Below are 15,846 nucleotides of genomic sequence, written 5' to 3'. Positions count from 1 at the left end.
GTTCTTCACCTCCAAATGCAGTACATGCAGCAGATCCCACACGGGAGACATCTGGCCACGATGCTGAATGCACAGCCTTATTCATATATTTTCAGCGAATGCTTCGTCAATTATTTAGCCACGGTGCTATTTATGGGCCAAATGTGCCGTCTTCAAATATGCATGACGTTTCTATAAAGGATTTGATGTCTCCTGGCCTCTGTCTGAGTGGCAGAATCGTGTGACAGTGGGCCACAATGGGAAAGACAACACAAATAGTACCAAGACAACAGTGAGGTCTGTGTGTCAGGGTCTTGGTTTATTTCTGGAAGAAGTGTCGTGGCTTGCATGACCCGCGCAGCACACCGGGTGCTAATGGAGCTAACGTTGCAGACAAGGTTCGTAATGTTCTGAAAATTTGGAGTGCACCGGGAACTGAACTGAACCAGCTGGGTAAAGCAGATGCATTATATCTGGAGATTCAGCACAGAGTGGGAAGATTATTTGAGGGGATTACAGCATATTCTGAAATGTTAGTATTTTAACGCAGTAGCAATATCAAGCGACAGCAGAGCCCAATGGCTGTCTTAGCACCTCGTGAAACATCAGCACATCATCTATTTTTCTCAAAAGAAGAGATTGAGAATATATTATCATGAGGTTATTCCCTTCTTAATGCATGAAGTGATTTTTTTTTCCTTTTGTTTCATCCTCTCTGTAGTCTCCTCCACTTGTTACAATCCATGAAATCATTATGCTAACAAATTTTACTCCCTATTACAGACTGGTAACATGCAAAATAGATTCAGCCTATTTCCAGTTTATGAAAGATTTCTCATATTTGCAGCTGCTGGCCTCTGGCAGTGTGATAAAATGCACCCCCCCCAAAATCTTTCTTTCTTATCTTTCACTCAGTTGGTTTAGATAACTTTCCTATCATGGCATTTTGGGAGGGTTTTAATTTTAATATAACATTATCATAACATTGTAAAGAACAAGTATAGGATATAAATGTAACCAAGGAAGTTGTTTTTAATGTGGAGAAACAGCTTGTCTGTGATCTTATTTTCTCAAACTGTCAGAGAGGGAAGGTTGTCATGAATATGAGAATAAACACATGCAGAAATGTCAAAAATGGACAAACGCATTTTAGTTATAGAAATCTCACAAAAACTCCAAACTAACTCTGCTCTACTCTCACTTGACCATAACAAATTCTCACAATACAAGTCACAATGATTTGGTGAGTGATCTGTTGCAAGTGTAGCCAAAAAAACAGAACACCACAGCAATGACCACTTACCACCACTTGTGATGTTAAAATCAATTGAACATGTCCTGGATTTCCAGTTTGCTGTAAAGCTTTTCTCACTTTCTCAGCAATAACTCCTTGCTGTGTCAGTTAACTCACACCCACCTACAGCATGTATTAATATTCCCAGTGATTTTGTCACATATGGGCACTCACTCCAAGTGTGTCAGAGGGACATTATTAGTAATTTAACCCGTGTTTCATGCATATATGCTCCATGACTGACAACAGAACGTCATTATCAGATTTCTTGAAAAAATAACTCAAAGTATTTTTGATCTAAGTTTCATCAGAATAGCATCATGTCATGTGACTAGCCAGGCTTAGATTTCACGTGATTATCTTAAATAATACTACAGTCACATGTCAATGTGATAATGTGGAAATATTCCAGGGAGACAGTCAGAGGAAGCAATGACTTCCATTTCCTGTCTTCCTGCATCAGTAAACATGACCTGCAAGCTGCATCACAAGGACATAAACTGCCTGCCTCATGACTCTGAGTAGGTGTATGGGACGCTGCGGGCTCGTGAGTCATCCACAAGTCCATCTGAAATGCCTGACCAGGTTTCTCCCCATCCAGAGGCTCCATCTGTGGGCCCCATGGGCCAGCTGCTGGCCTCTCTCACGCTCCTTCAGCCCAAGCTGCTCAGGCACGATGCTCCAGTCATAATCCTTCCCCTGCTGGCTGAGCCAGGCAGCCATCTCCTCCTCTCTCCACTGAGCTTCTACCCCTCTGCTTGTTTGCCTGACTTCCCGCATGCGTGGATCCTGAGCCTGGAAACTCAGCTATGGACAGACATCAGTTAACTCAACAGCAAGCCCACGCGAACGCAGCCCCTGCAGCGCAAACATTTGGAGGACAACACGCACCTGTCTAACTCAGTGCACCTCAGAGCAGATATGGGAAACGAAGGAAACAGCACAGTCTGTGCTGAAAATATGGGCTTCTGCTACAAGCTGATAATTGGGAAAACAGAGGAAGCCTTTTTTGAGCTTTGCGCCTATCACGGTATAACGTGAACATACTGTGGCATTACATAAGGTTGTTTACTCATTGAGGGCTAAATATAAGCCAGGCCCAGCAACTTTAAAACGTATGCTGCAATTGTATTTGACCAGTTATCAAAGAAAAAAACCAACAGCTTCCATTGGGATAGTTTTACCTAAAAATGTTATGTTCCAAATTAGCTTCAAACTAGATGAAATGACAGCAATAAACTGCCCAATTTTATCCTCCTGAAACAGTAACTTGCAGGACTTGCATAGTGTCTGAATTCCACCGTCTGTCCACCAGAAAGTGCTGAAAAGTTTATTTCTTAACTGTTAAATATCCAGCTCAGTACACACATTGATCATTGATCATCATTGTTCTGTTTTGGTCTCGTCCAACTCCTGATGGAAATATCTGACTCATTAGCTTCTGAATGACTGTCTTCACCAGCTTGTTGCTAGTTGCTAGTGTCTAACACTTGGAGTGACCACTTTCACATTAGCTATAGTGGTTTGATCCATTAAGTGTAAAAACATTGATTAGAGCAGCTTTAAGAACCAAATATTGGGGATCCTCCTCAAAATTATTATCATCCTATGGCAAAAGAGGAGTATTAGCTAATATCAAAAATCATTAATCTGCTCCAATATTGAATGGCTGAGTGCCATTGTCATCTAAGAAGAAAGAACGTGGTCCTTAAACTCCCTATTCATGTGTTACTGAACATCAGCCCACACACTTACGAAATAAACAACTTAACTTCTTAAAAGACACAAGTCTTTAGCTTCAAAACATTTTTCCGACTGGGACAAACAATGACGTATGCCTTGCTGGGGTTAGAGTCTGATAAGGCAGATTATGGGGCACCCATGAATCATCAGACCTGACAGTGACACCATTTCATCTGCATAATGTTTCCTCCTTCGCTTGGGACCTCCCGCCCGTTGACTGTCACGACTTATCACTCACCCCGTATTTACATTTGATTTCACTTTGTAATTCAGTCTCAAGTTGCCGTCCCTGAATTAGCTCTCAAAGATGCAAACGTTGATTGCTTGTTTATTTCTAACGAAGCAGCAGCACTTGATTCCTTCCTAACTAGAGTATCTTTGCAGTTGCACAATTACAGGTCCTGCTTTACACCCTTGTGTGTTTGCTCGGCCCATCGATTTTGAAAGCATACTGAATGGCAAGCGCAGAGGCTCGCTCTGGCAAAGTCAGCAGGGCCTGACCCTAAATCGATATGAAAATTATATCAGAGGCCCTACTGAGTGATTTGTGGGCTTGTTCCTGGCTGTGTCCATATCCTACAAGTGGGAATTCAAATTTCATTTCATGTGCTCATCGTTTAATGCGTTAACTCCTCATCAATGGTGATCTTTTTTGGGGAGAAGGAGGGGAATGGTTTGCCCTGCTTTAAATGTTTTAATAATTCATCAGTGGCATGTCCCCAGGAAATGAGTCTTTTTTAATATATTCCTAATGGCCCACTTAAAGGTTATGTCTATCAGATGGCTCTAGCTGGAGACACTCTGGCATTTTAATCAGCAGAAGAGATGGTAGACTTTGTTTTTTTTTAATGAATTTCCATGTTCTATTGATTACACTGAAAATTTGCTTCTGTCTTGAGCGTCACTACACAGAGCTGTTTCCAGTGAAGATGAATCACACAAACAATCAGTTTTATTACAGTCATTGGCGTGAATGTAGATCAGCATGAACTCATGCACATACCTTTACACAAGTCACAGATTCCAACTTTGTCTTTGGGATATTACGTTTATGTGCTACAGTATGACTTTACAACAGCAAACACATTGAGAGAAGCATGACGCTGCCTGAATTAAGTTTTTTATCAACATGGAAATATTTTTAACTAACTGATCTGCCAAGTTGCAAAAATACAGAAAAAAATCAGCTAAATATGCAGTGACAATGTATCTTGTTTTCCCTGCAAAATCTATTCTTGCTATATAACATCTGCTCACAGCAGTTAAAGCGTGGTATATTTTCATGATTATGTTTAGGACATTAAAGCACTTGTTCATGGTCAAAAGTGACTATGACTTCCATATGGTACAAAAACACAAGTACTGTAGGTCTATGTGTGGATGCACAGCACCTACATGACATGCCTGTTACTGTCCATCATACTGCCACTTCCTACACCAGCCTCATTATGCTGCTTTCACACTGGATGAAAAAACCACGAACACCCACTAACATCCGGCTTTTGCCTTCTTGCGTCTTTGGTTAAAATAGATATTATAAATAAAAAAATGTATTGTTCAGGAATCAGTATCAAAGTTATGGCATTGGTAACAGTATGGAAAACTTTGACGGTTTAGGGTCAGGGGGTGCGTCATGCAGTAAAGTGGGTGTTTTGTGTAGTCTGCCAGACTGCAAATGGACCCATCTCAGACAATGCAGCACTTCTGTAAGACAAAAAAGGTTTCTGATGAACTAGGCCCAGGTTGTATCTTAAAATGATATCTGTGATCCCTCAGATGTTTACTTCATGTCTAGGGTAAAATTGTAAGAAATAGTTTTTACTTTTCTCCTAAGTTTAGAAAAGGATCAAGGAGTAAAGTACTCCTGTGACCATAATCCTCGAAGAAATTAAGCTTCCTGTAAAACACAACTGGCAAAACAAATGATTAGCTTCTAAATGTATTTTTTGGGAGACAATGGTTTTCACATGAGCTCATGCATATACTTGTACACAAACATTACACACACACACATTTCCCCATACTCCCACTTGTAATTATCAGCAAACTCTCTCACACACACACACAGTATGTATTTCTTGGTATTTGTGGGTGTTCACCATGACCGTTCAAGAGGAAGTCGCCATATTTTTTGCGGTTAATGAAGGTGCTTATTATTCCCCATGACTTTCGACATCACCGCCATTATTGTCATCGTCATCCACATTGTGTTAACTAAAGTTCCAAAATTCTAAACTTTTCACCGTCTCATTATTATAGTTGAGTTTGTGAACTGCTCTGTGTGTCTGCAGGTGGTTGTTCTGATGTAGCGACCAAAGTCAATAGGGCACATGAATTTGTAATGTCCTCAGCACCCTCAGGACTGTGATAATGTCAGCCGTTTGATGCCAGGGTTATGGCGGGATGAATCAAGGAATGGTGGTGGTGATGAAAAATACATAAGTGTCTTGTAACGGATGACCTCTCTGAGAAAGGGCGTAAGAAAGCCCTCGTTTTTGACGATTTCTGCATCTTGGGGATACAGTATGTGACAGCTTGGAGATGCCGGGGTCTTGACAACAAACACCTAATTTGCATCTTCTGTGCTTGTAAGGATAGCACAGGTGTAAATTATGCTGAAGAGTTCGAGTCTGATAATCTGGTTATTCTGGGGTCACTTGCTACATGCTGTAAGAGGAGAGAAAATGTATGCACTTTATATTAAGGAGAGACTCCTTTTGTAGGGTGGAGTACAAAGTGGAGAGAAATCCCAGCAACAAAGCACTGAGTAAGACCAAGGGACAGATGAGGACTTGGGTGTTATTCAGCTCTTTCACCATCTGGTTCTTCCAGACGGGTTAAGGCATAGGCATATGGAGCAAGATGTGAGGATGACGTTGTATCTGAATTGTTAATTCTAGCCCGCTCGGCCACCTTGTGTGCTAATGACACCGCTTCGATGCTTGAGTGCACTCCTTTACGGCAAGGATGGCAAGTTAACCCACAGAGCTCAAAATTTTATTGGGTGCCAGGAGTAGCTTCGCAAGAACAATTGAGTGGCTGAAGGAAAATACAACAAAAGCAGTTTGCTGGGAGAAATTTCACAAGTATGGGGTGACACATCAGCAGAGGATCCACATGTGAAAGAGTAGCTGAGGTGACAGTTAATCTAAAGGAGTAACAGCAATGGCATGTTGAAAGGTTATGTGTACTACGACTTCCTTCCCCATGAGCCACACTGACATGGACAAAGCACTTCTTCTGAGAAGCCCATCACTTCACACAGTGACAAATCAATGGATGTCAGCCGTTTTCCAACAGTGAAATGTTTCCACCTCTGTCACATATTAAAATATTAATACACACATCCCACCTCCACCTTGTGCAACCGAGCTGACAGAATGTACTGTATGAAGAAAACACAAGAATCTGCATCACCATGCAGGAAATGTTTCTATTTTTTCCCCAAGGTGTTTCTTAAAGGCTACAGAAAAGGTAAACACCAAGAGTCTGAGAGGCAAAAAGACCATTAATTAACTGGCATGATGGCTGTGCTGGCATCCTTCTTAATGCAAAGACAGTCACGAGAATTTCTGTACTAATTAACCTCTGAGTCGCTTCAGCAATTCAGACAGTTCTGGTGTCGTTCTCACTGACGACTGTTTGCCTATATGGAAAAAACAATCGAGTCGAGTCAGATCTTTGAAGGTAAGATTCAGAGTGGAGAAATCATCTTACTATACCGGAAAAATAGCTACAGGAAAACAAGTGTGGATAAGATTGACAGTTACATCAGTTGTTGTAAATTGAAATTAGTGGTCGGCTGACATGGGTTTTTCAGTGGTCGATGCCACTATTGCGAGAGCAGAGTGGCTGATATATAATGCCAATATCTTGTTTTTTACATCTGATAAAATACAATTTAATAAAAATAATAATAAATGAGACAACTGCTGAACTTAAATGAACATTCCATTAACACTAATGCTACTGTCTGCATTGTCTCTGTGCACTTATTCGCTTTGGTTGGTGCTGAGGACGATGACTTTGAAAACGAGAAAAATCTGAGGGTGTGGAGTTTGAAATAAGTGAGTTTTCCAGACCTCTGCAGCCTGCACCCTATCTCTGCTTGAGACCAGATGCTCAAGGCTACAGTAGCTGCTGATAGCATGACACAACTTAATTTCCAACTGAACTGTCAACAGTGAAGTTGCATTGTGGGAAAGCTGTGCTGTGGACTTTCTTTTTAATGAAAAGTCATGTTACAAATATCTCACCAAAATGCACTGAATAGTTGTAATAGTGCATTGCTTTTACATCCATATTTACTCGCTAGCAAGTCATCTTTTTCCTTGAATTGCTTCCTACACTGCTGCTAGCTGTCAATCAATCAATCAGCGACCCACTCATAAAAACCACTGGCACTATTTGGTCAAAAAAATGCAACCGGGTACCTTTAAGTCATGAGCTCTTGGCTAAGTGCTCCTGTGATTGGTTAGAGTAAAAATCCAAAACAAAGAACAGCCGAAATAAACACAATGCCACACTGAATGATGAGGTGAAAACAAAATGCTAATCCAGTCTGATTTCCAGGCTTTACCCTAATGGTTTACCTACCAGACATACGGTACATTCTGGAAAATAACAAGGAAACAACATTAAAAAGTATTGAATAGAGGCAAAAACTACCCAGTAAACACTTGTTGAGTCACTGGCATTGATCACAACCCTGTGAAACCGCTGCAGCCATTTTGTTGCACAGAGCAGTAAAACACCTTACATATGGCACTATTAAAATGGAAATGAGTTGCAGCGCTCATGCCTGTAAACTGACAGCCATTATTATCGCACCCTGCCTCATGAAATGGTAATAAAAAGTGCAACTATTAATGCTTCGATCAGCTCCACGTCACAACACTGGTTTCAGATTGAGCTCTGTATCACACTTTTAAATGCCTGGAAATTGTTAATGCAAAGCTGCACAGTAAGCACAGATCACCCAGACTGACATTAGACACCATCATCTCCAGCTATTGTTATTCAGATGTGAACAGGGGGGCAACTGAGGGGAGTCAAAGGAGGTAACATCCACCTGCTTTGCAACATTGATGAAGGGCAACCGATGACACATAGCTCTATCTCACCACTATATCTCTTGGTAAATTTCAACAAATTGCCTGCAGGCAATCCAGGTGAATACTCTTTGACACTGAGCTAACCTGTTTTGAGAGGATGGCAATATTGAAACTTCGGGGGGAGGAGAGGGTAGACCAACAGACAAGCACAATAGAACAATTTTGTGAGTGTACAGTGTGACAGCAAGGCCGATCTGTCTTCATTTAAAGGTTGTCTCAAGCAGTGATTGTGTCTGGGAGGGCAGACCTGAACTCATGCTGGATAAAGGTTATGCTGGCTGCTTCCCTCCCAGGAGGAGCTGATAAAAGGGAAGTCTTGTTGGAGATTTCAGGGCCAGTGGAATCATAACTGTGGGCTGTGGGTTCCTTCTAACTGTGTTGGGGACTTGATGGAGGGCTTTTCCCATTTCCCATCTGCCAACAGACTCTGCTTTTATTACCAGAGTATGTGACATTTGAGCAGGTGCTTTAACAGCAAGTTAATACACAACAATCAGATGTGTGGTTCTTTCTGCTGTTTGTACTGGAGATTATATATGCCAATAATGTCAATCAAAGGTAATGTGCTGTTTGTGCAAACTGTGCACTGTACAGTTGAAATTATTAATCATTGAATCAAGTCACCAATATATGGTATACGTTCAGTGGTCCCTTTATTAGGTACACATGTAAAATCTGATACCATCCATCCAGTTTGTGCCACAAATTCTACCTTTACAAGGCCAATATTCAGTTTTGACTGACACTGACAGAGGAGGTCATTTAACTGTATGTTTAATACTGAGGCTTGAGTTTGCAGTGGTGTTGAACTGGGCTGCATTATATTGAGATCTCTCTCATGTTTACAAAACATGAGGGGGAAAAATATTCAAAGCACATTTCAAAATAACACAAAACACTCAACTATAACCTTTAACAAAAAAAAAGTTTAAGAAAACCAATTATTATCTTCATAAGTGTAGAATTTGTGGTAGATATGCTGCATTGGATTGCATTTCATTGTATAGATGTACCTCATAAAGAGAGTGTATATAACACTGCTGTAAATGTTTTTCTTATATTTTGTATTTACTTTGATACCTACAGTATATATATCGTTTGTGCGTTGTGCATGTAGCTGTGCAGTTATTTGGTGCAGAATAATGACTCCAGTAGTGCATCTCTGGAGGTCTCACTGAGGTGCAGTGCAGTTCTGAGGATGGCATACGTATCTATGTATGTGTAATATACATATATGCAGTGTATACAGGAATATGGCCGAAGATATTTTAATGCATGTTTCTGGATGTAATTTCGTCCAATCTCTTGTTTATTCATCGATTTTCAATAGATGCTTCCTAGCTCTTTAGACTGTTTCCTGTAGCATGTAAAGTGGGAATCAGTAGTCTTTTCTGATCTTTTAATCTATCTGCAATGATTTTGATAACCGATGAATCATTGTTTTTCGAAATATTCTCAGCTTTGTGCTATGTGATAGTAAATTGAAAATGTTTGGGTTTTAGAACATTGATCACAAAAAATAAGATATGTATGGACATTTGGGCTCTGGGAAATTCCAATAGGCAGTTTTGAGTATTTTCCGACCCTCTATAGACAAAATAACCGATCGAGAAAGTAATCAGCAGAATAATCAGCAATGAAAATAATCGTTAGCAGCAGCCCAATACCGAGTTGTCACAGCAGTTGCACAAAACAAAACATGTATTCACTTAAGATGTGTACAGAGCAGCAATAATTAGACCTTCTTTATGTTACCTCTCATCTCTCACAGTGGCTGAACGAAGCAGAAAAATAAAACCTGTTGATGAAGTCAGTTCACTTTGTCCTTGGAGAGTTCTTCTGTTCTGTGGGAGCTGCAGTGAATTTCCTGTGTGTTAGTGTTGAGCTGTGTGTTGAAGTTATTAGACCTACTTTCATGGTCATTCCTGACCAGGCAATTGTCACAGGAAAGTCTTGGAGTGTATGTGTCAGAGTACTCTCAAGAGTAAAAAGTATTCTTGGAAATGTGAGGAATATAACAGAACTACATACAGGGTCTTATGTTGGAAAGGACCATATACTGTTTGTAACTACTCTCATGTTTTTGTTGCTGTACTTTGCTCTTAAGGTCTTTACATCATTCTGACATTTTCCCAACATTACCAATAAAAAAAATCTTATATACTCTATGAAAATTTAAGATTTTCATGATAAAAGATATGATAACAATGATAAAGTCACTCATCTTGTTGTCCTTCTTCCCATTAATGTTTTTACATCACAGCCTAATGTGACAGTGGTCTGCTACAAGCTGAACTCACAGCGAGCTGTGCATGCTGCAAAGGTGGGTGATCATGCACTGCAGCAGTGTGACTCATAGCTGCGCTCGCAGACAACAGGCGGCCATGTTGGCAACACAGGTTGGACCAAGCCCTAAGGATAGAAGATGATGTACATCTGTCCATCCTGGACTCCATTCTTCATCTTGAGATTGTGCACATGCAGAGTGCCATCTCCAATCTAATCCACCGAGCTCATCAGCTACACTAATCAAATGAACATGATAATTCAGCACAAATGCCAGAGTAAACATGACAAAGGGAATGTTTCCATTAGCTAATTAATGGGCTCTCTCATTACTTTACTCATTTGCTAAAAGAAAGAGAGGAAGGAATGCTGGTTTGCTTTCATATCAACACCAAGCTTGAATTTCTATCGCCATAAACAAGAATAAAGGTAATCCAGCAGCTTCAGAAACCCCCTCCCTTATAACCTGTCCCACATGTATACACACCTTAAGCAGCGACCGGCCAGCTGTGCGGAGGAAAGACAGAAAGCAGGACGTGAACTTTTCAGTCTTGACACAACTATTTCTACTGCTTTTGTTCGTGTAACTGTAGTGTGCAGTTGTCACCTGGCTGTTAAGTCTGTGTATGAAAAATGTAGCAACTCAAGCAAACAACTCAAGGTTAAGTGACACTATAGAGATACTGGCTGTCAAATGCACCAATACAATATAAAGTATCTCTATGTGGAAGGTACACGGCAGCATCTGCAGTCTTCATTTGCTGTTATAGTGACTGAACCAAACTGAAGGTCGGTCACCGGCTCCAAGCTCAGCATATCTGTTCGACATCAGACAGGCCAGTCTATGACTCAATGGCTGACAAGAATCACTGATGATTGCTTAGTGAGAGGGATAGCCACCAACATGGCCAGGGCTGGAAATTAGCACCTGCCACTGGCCAAACGTGGGTCAATTTGTGCCACAGTGGTGGGCAAACCAAGGAGGCACTTAACAAATGACTGAATCATTCAGAGAAAAAGTCACCTCAGTCGTCAGGTGTGTAGTCGGACTAGCCATCGGGAGCATCGGGAGAAATTCCAGAGTGCCGGGTTGACTGCAAATCACCTTTAGTACAGTTACCAGTGAGCACTGTGCACCTGAAGGCACCGGCTGCAGAGTGCCCAGAGATACCAGCTGAGCTGTGTCAAGGTTCTGCAGCTGAAGCCCAGGCACAAAACAATAGGTATAATCTAGGTTTGGCTTTGGCCGGCTGGTTATTTAGTCATATAAGGTGCCTTTTGTTAAAAGTTAGTGCTTAGCATTAAAAAGACAGAGACACTGAGACTGAGAGACTGTATGTATGTGTGTGTGTGTGTGTGTGTGTGTGTGTGGTGTGAGGGAGAGAGAATTTCAAATGGATAACTCTAAGTGTATGAATATTAAATTAATATGTTTTATGGCAACATTTTATTTGTGTGTGTGTGTGTGTGTGTGTGTGTGTGTGTGTGTGTGTGTGTGTGAGAGAGCACTTAATGCTGCACCACAGACAGATTTATTTCCAAGATCAGTTGCAGCGAGTGTCACACAGGACAACCCAACGTGCCTGGGAGACAGCAGTTAGGCGATATCAATATGTATCTTGGCTCTGTTGCTGGGATCAGACAAGAAAAGGTCAAAGGAATGCGCTCCATACTGATTTAGTCTGTGATGGATCGAAGAAACTGCACAATGATTTTTTATATATCCAGGAACAGATTCATCCTAAATGAAAATCATGTGGCAGAAGATGGGGAGGGGCAATCGTGACATACAGCAACATTACCTAAAGAAAGGTTAAAGCTTCATAATAACCAAGTACAAGACATATACGATGGGTAAGATAACAGAAGACAGTCACAAAGATACTGTCCATGTATATGACGTTCTCTTAGTCTTCCATCGACCTGCTGAATAAAACAGGAGGACTGTTTAATACAGTTCTAAAATCTCCTTTTCTTCCCAAACACAACCGTTGAATTGTTTACACTGTAATATCTGTGGGTTTTTGAAAAAGCCTACGCCCAATTTCAGCTAACCTTGCTCACAATTGAGTCTGAGCCTGAGGGACTTCAACAAACCCAAGGTTTCACAATTTTTTTTTCCCATTTTTTATTTGTCTCTATTTTACAGAGGAGGAGAAACTGGACAGGCTGACCCTCTGTTTCCTTTAGACTCACTTCGCACATTTATTGTGCAGTTTTTCATCTTTCTTGAAGAATTTCTTGCTATTTTCACAGTCTCAGGGTCTAGGGACCCTAAAGCTGCCCTCCCTGACACACTGCACATGTAGGCCTGTATCTAACAGAAGAAAGAGAAATGCCAGGGATCCAGGAGAGAGAGAGCATGAATGTGAAATATATTATGCAGTGTAGCGATCTCTTTTCCAGCTGTCTGTCTGAGTTCCTCAAGTGTTTCAGAGCGAACAAAGATCTGAATCATACCTAACAGCAGCGCCATCACTGGGTTGCTAATGTATTCATCCAATTCAGATATTCATATTAACGAAGCATCTGTCACTTTCAAATTCTTATTAGATATGTTCTACTGAGTATTCTGTTCCAAATCTCCAAATCTAATTATGCTTTCCAATTAATCACTAAAGATTCAGGGCCTCTGATTACTTTTACACCATATAACCCCAAGCTCACAGGATTGCAGTGAATATAATTCTGTAATCATGGTTAATTATGCTTGTGGACTGAGTCTTGGCCCCGAATTTGGCAATGGTTACATAGTGTTCTGGCTGACCTTGTCCCTGTCACTGTATCCCAGCCAGTCCCACTTGGCACTGCAACTGTGGTCCAGAAACCAGCAGTGGCTGCACGCCACTGCAGCCAAACGATGCAGGAGCCAAAAGGAGTGAGGCAGGACTTCTCCAATTAGGATTAGAAGTCTGTTTATTTATTTTAAAGTGCTTATGTGTGTTTCTTTTTTTTTTTTTTTTTTTTTTTTTTATTGAGAGTGTGCCGGACACACAATGAGAGTACAGTGATTTCAGAAGGACAGGTTTCGAGACTGTGAGAAGTCCACTGGAAGTGGTAAGAGAGTGAGAGACAAATGAAAGCATGAATAGAAGACAGAAGACAGTTTTTTCACAGCAGACATTTTGACAGGTCGAAGCAAGAAAAGTACAGCTAATGTACTTGTTGTCTAACCAACCAAACGATGACCTTTGCCAATTCTTGAAGAAAGAAAACTTGCACACCTCAGGGGCGATTTTCGTATGATATAATTAGATTCAACATTTTAGAGCAGTGCTGGCAATGGTTACCACTTCATAGCAACAGCAGAGGTTCTTTCTTCACATGTCAAGTGTGAAGAAATGAACATATCTAAAATATTCATTACAGGAGCCAGACCGTCAGAATAACTGAACAGGGTGAGATCACACAGGTCTCTTTGATGACAATCTCAAACTATTAGAGCACCTGTGTCTTCACTATCAGAGACTTCAAGGGAAGCTAAGAGACGTGGGAGTGAGACTGCAAGTGTGTACAACTCTACTTGATCTTCAGTTTAAAGTTAAGCTGATCAAAGCCTCTGAAGCGTGTGTGTGTGTGTGTGAGTGTACTGTATATGCATACATGCACACATACCTATATACTCCCTATATGTGCTGCTGTTTTTATGTTTGTGCATGTTACCAGGAGTGCTGCTGACAGATGCTACTTTTGCGTCCTCACAAATCCGAGCATGCAGCGAGAGTACAGCAGATATCTGTGGGATTTCACAAAAGAGAGCAGCTTAGAAAGGTACAACGCACGCTGAGCGGATCCAGGCCCAAGCTAAGCGTGTCCTCACTAACAGGCTTCAGTTTCCTGCTGGTCGCTCCGCGGTGTGTGGATGTCAAAGAGCATCTCCGCTCCCTTTCATATGTTGTGTAATTAGCCGTCAGTAGGCATGCATGGCTGGTGGCTTGGAGCTGACAAATCTGAATAAAAGATCTGTGGGGCTTTGAAATCCACAGTGTTAGTAAACATCTGAGCAAATTAGCGGGACGTTAAATCTGTAATATGTTTGCTGTTATTTGTATTTCTGTCTGTGCAAATGCATGTGAATGTTGGTTTATGTGAACATCCATTTTCTACATAAACTGAGCTGCTTGCAAATAATCAGATGTGGCTGTTTGTTTACAGCTGAATATATCAGAAATAACATTGTGAGAAATTGCAGAAAAAAATCCATCTCGCTTCCAGCATCTTTGTCCAGGAGTCTGGCTGCAAACAGGCGTTCATTCTCTCGACGTTGCATCAAGACCTGGGACCTTTACAGTCCTTAATTTACACGACCTAATGAGCCACAGACTAGTTATTTAATTGGAGGCTGCAACAATGACAAATTTGCAATGACAGCTAGCATATTTCAATCTCCTTGCACGCGATCCTGCGCACACACACACACACACACACACACACACACACACAGAACTACCCTCCACCCTCTACACTCATGCACACATACCTTCACACATAGCACCCAATAAAGCTCCAATGCTCAATTATGCTCACAAATACCCATATACCTCACAGCCCAGCGTGGACCTATAAATCATGGTCTTCCCTAACAACTGGTCTTGAGGATGAGCACAACAAGCCCACAGGGCAATTGAGAATGGGGGGGGGGCAACGGGAGGTGGAGGCAGGACATTTAGCCGAGCTGCAGTCGCACGTGCTTTCTTGCTAACAGACATTTTTCTCAATCTGGCCTGTCACACAGTGGAATGTTATAAGCAAGATTAATCTGTGGTTTAGGATGCAGGTGACTACCGCGGCATTTGTCGTGTAACAGAGGGAGAAGAAGCTGTATTGGACAAACACACTCAGGCACATACACCATTTAGAGTGGTGGAATGCAGAGATAGAAGAAAATGTTCAATCTTCTGCTTGAAGAGCTGAAATGATCAACAGGTAGGGTTAAGGGTTCTTCATGAATTGGCAAGCCCTGCTGTCCAGATCCGATCCTCGATCAATTGACTTCTGCTGGAATTATGACAGAAACCTCTTGTGTTTGACGCAGAAATCTGTGTCTGCTCTCATAAAAACCTTCAATAGCACATTAAATGCACAGTAGCTTGAACAAAAATGCATGAATTGAAAATGTAATATTTCCTTTTTTTGTGACTAATATTGCTGAAAAGGCTGACAGGCAAATACTCCATTAAGGGATATGTTAACTTGGGTTTGAATGGTGGACAAGTCCCCTGCTAGCTGCAAACAATTAGGCGCATCTCAACATGAGACAAATTAACGCCAAAGAATAATGAGCAGGTCAGCTAACAAGTAGCCAGCAGCCCACATCCTGATCATCAGAGGAGCCAGTGAAAGGACCACTCACACACTAAGAGAGGCATTTAGCATAATTAGATGTCCAGGGGAGAAAAGTGCTTGGTCGAAGGGTTCATCGTTTTAGAT

Source organism: Chaetodon auriga, chromosome 12 (genome assembly GCF_051107435.1).
Source record: "Chaetodon auriga isolate fChaAug3 chromosome 12, fChaAug3.hap1, whole genome shotgun sequence".
Lineage (NCBI taxonomy): Eukaryota > Metazoa > Chordata > Actinopteri > Chaetodontiformes > Chaetodontidae > Chaetodon > Chaetodon auriga.
The sequence above is the reverse complement of the archived record's forward strand: the minus strand, read 5'-3'. Positions refer to the sequence as shown.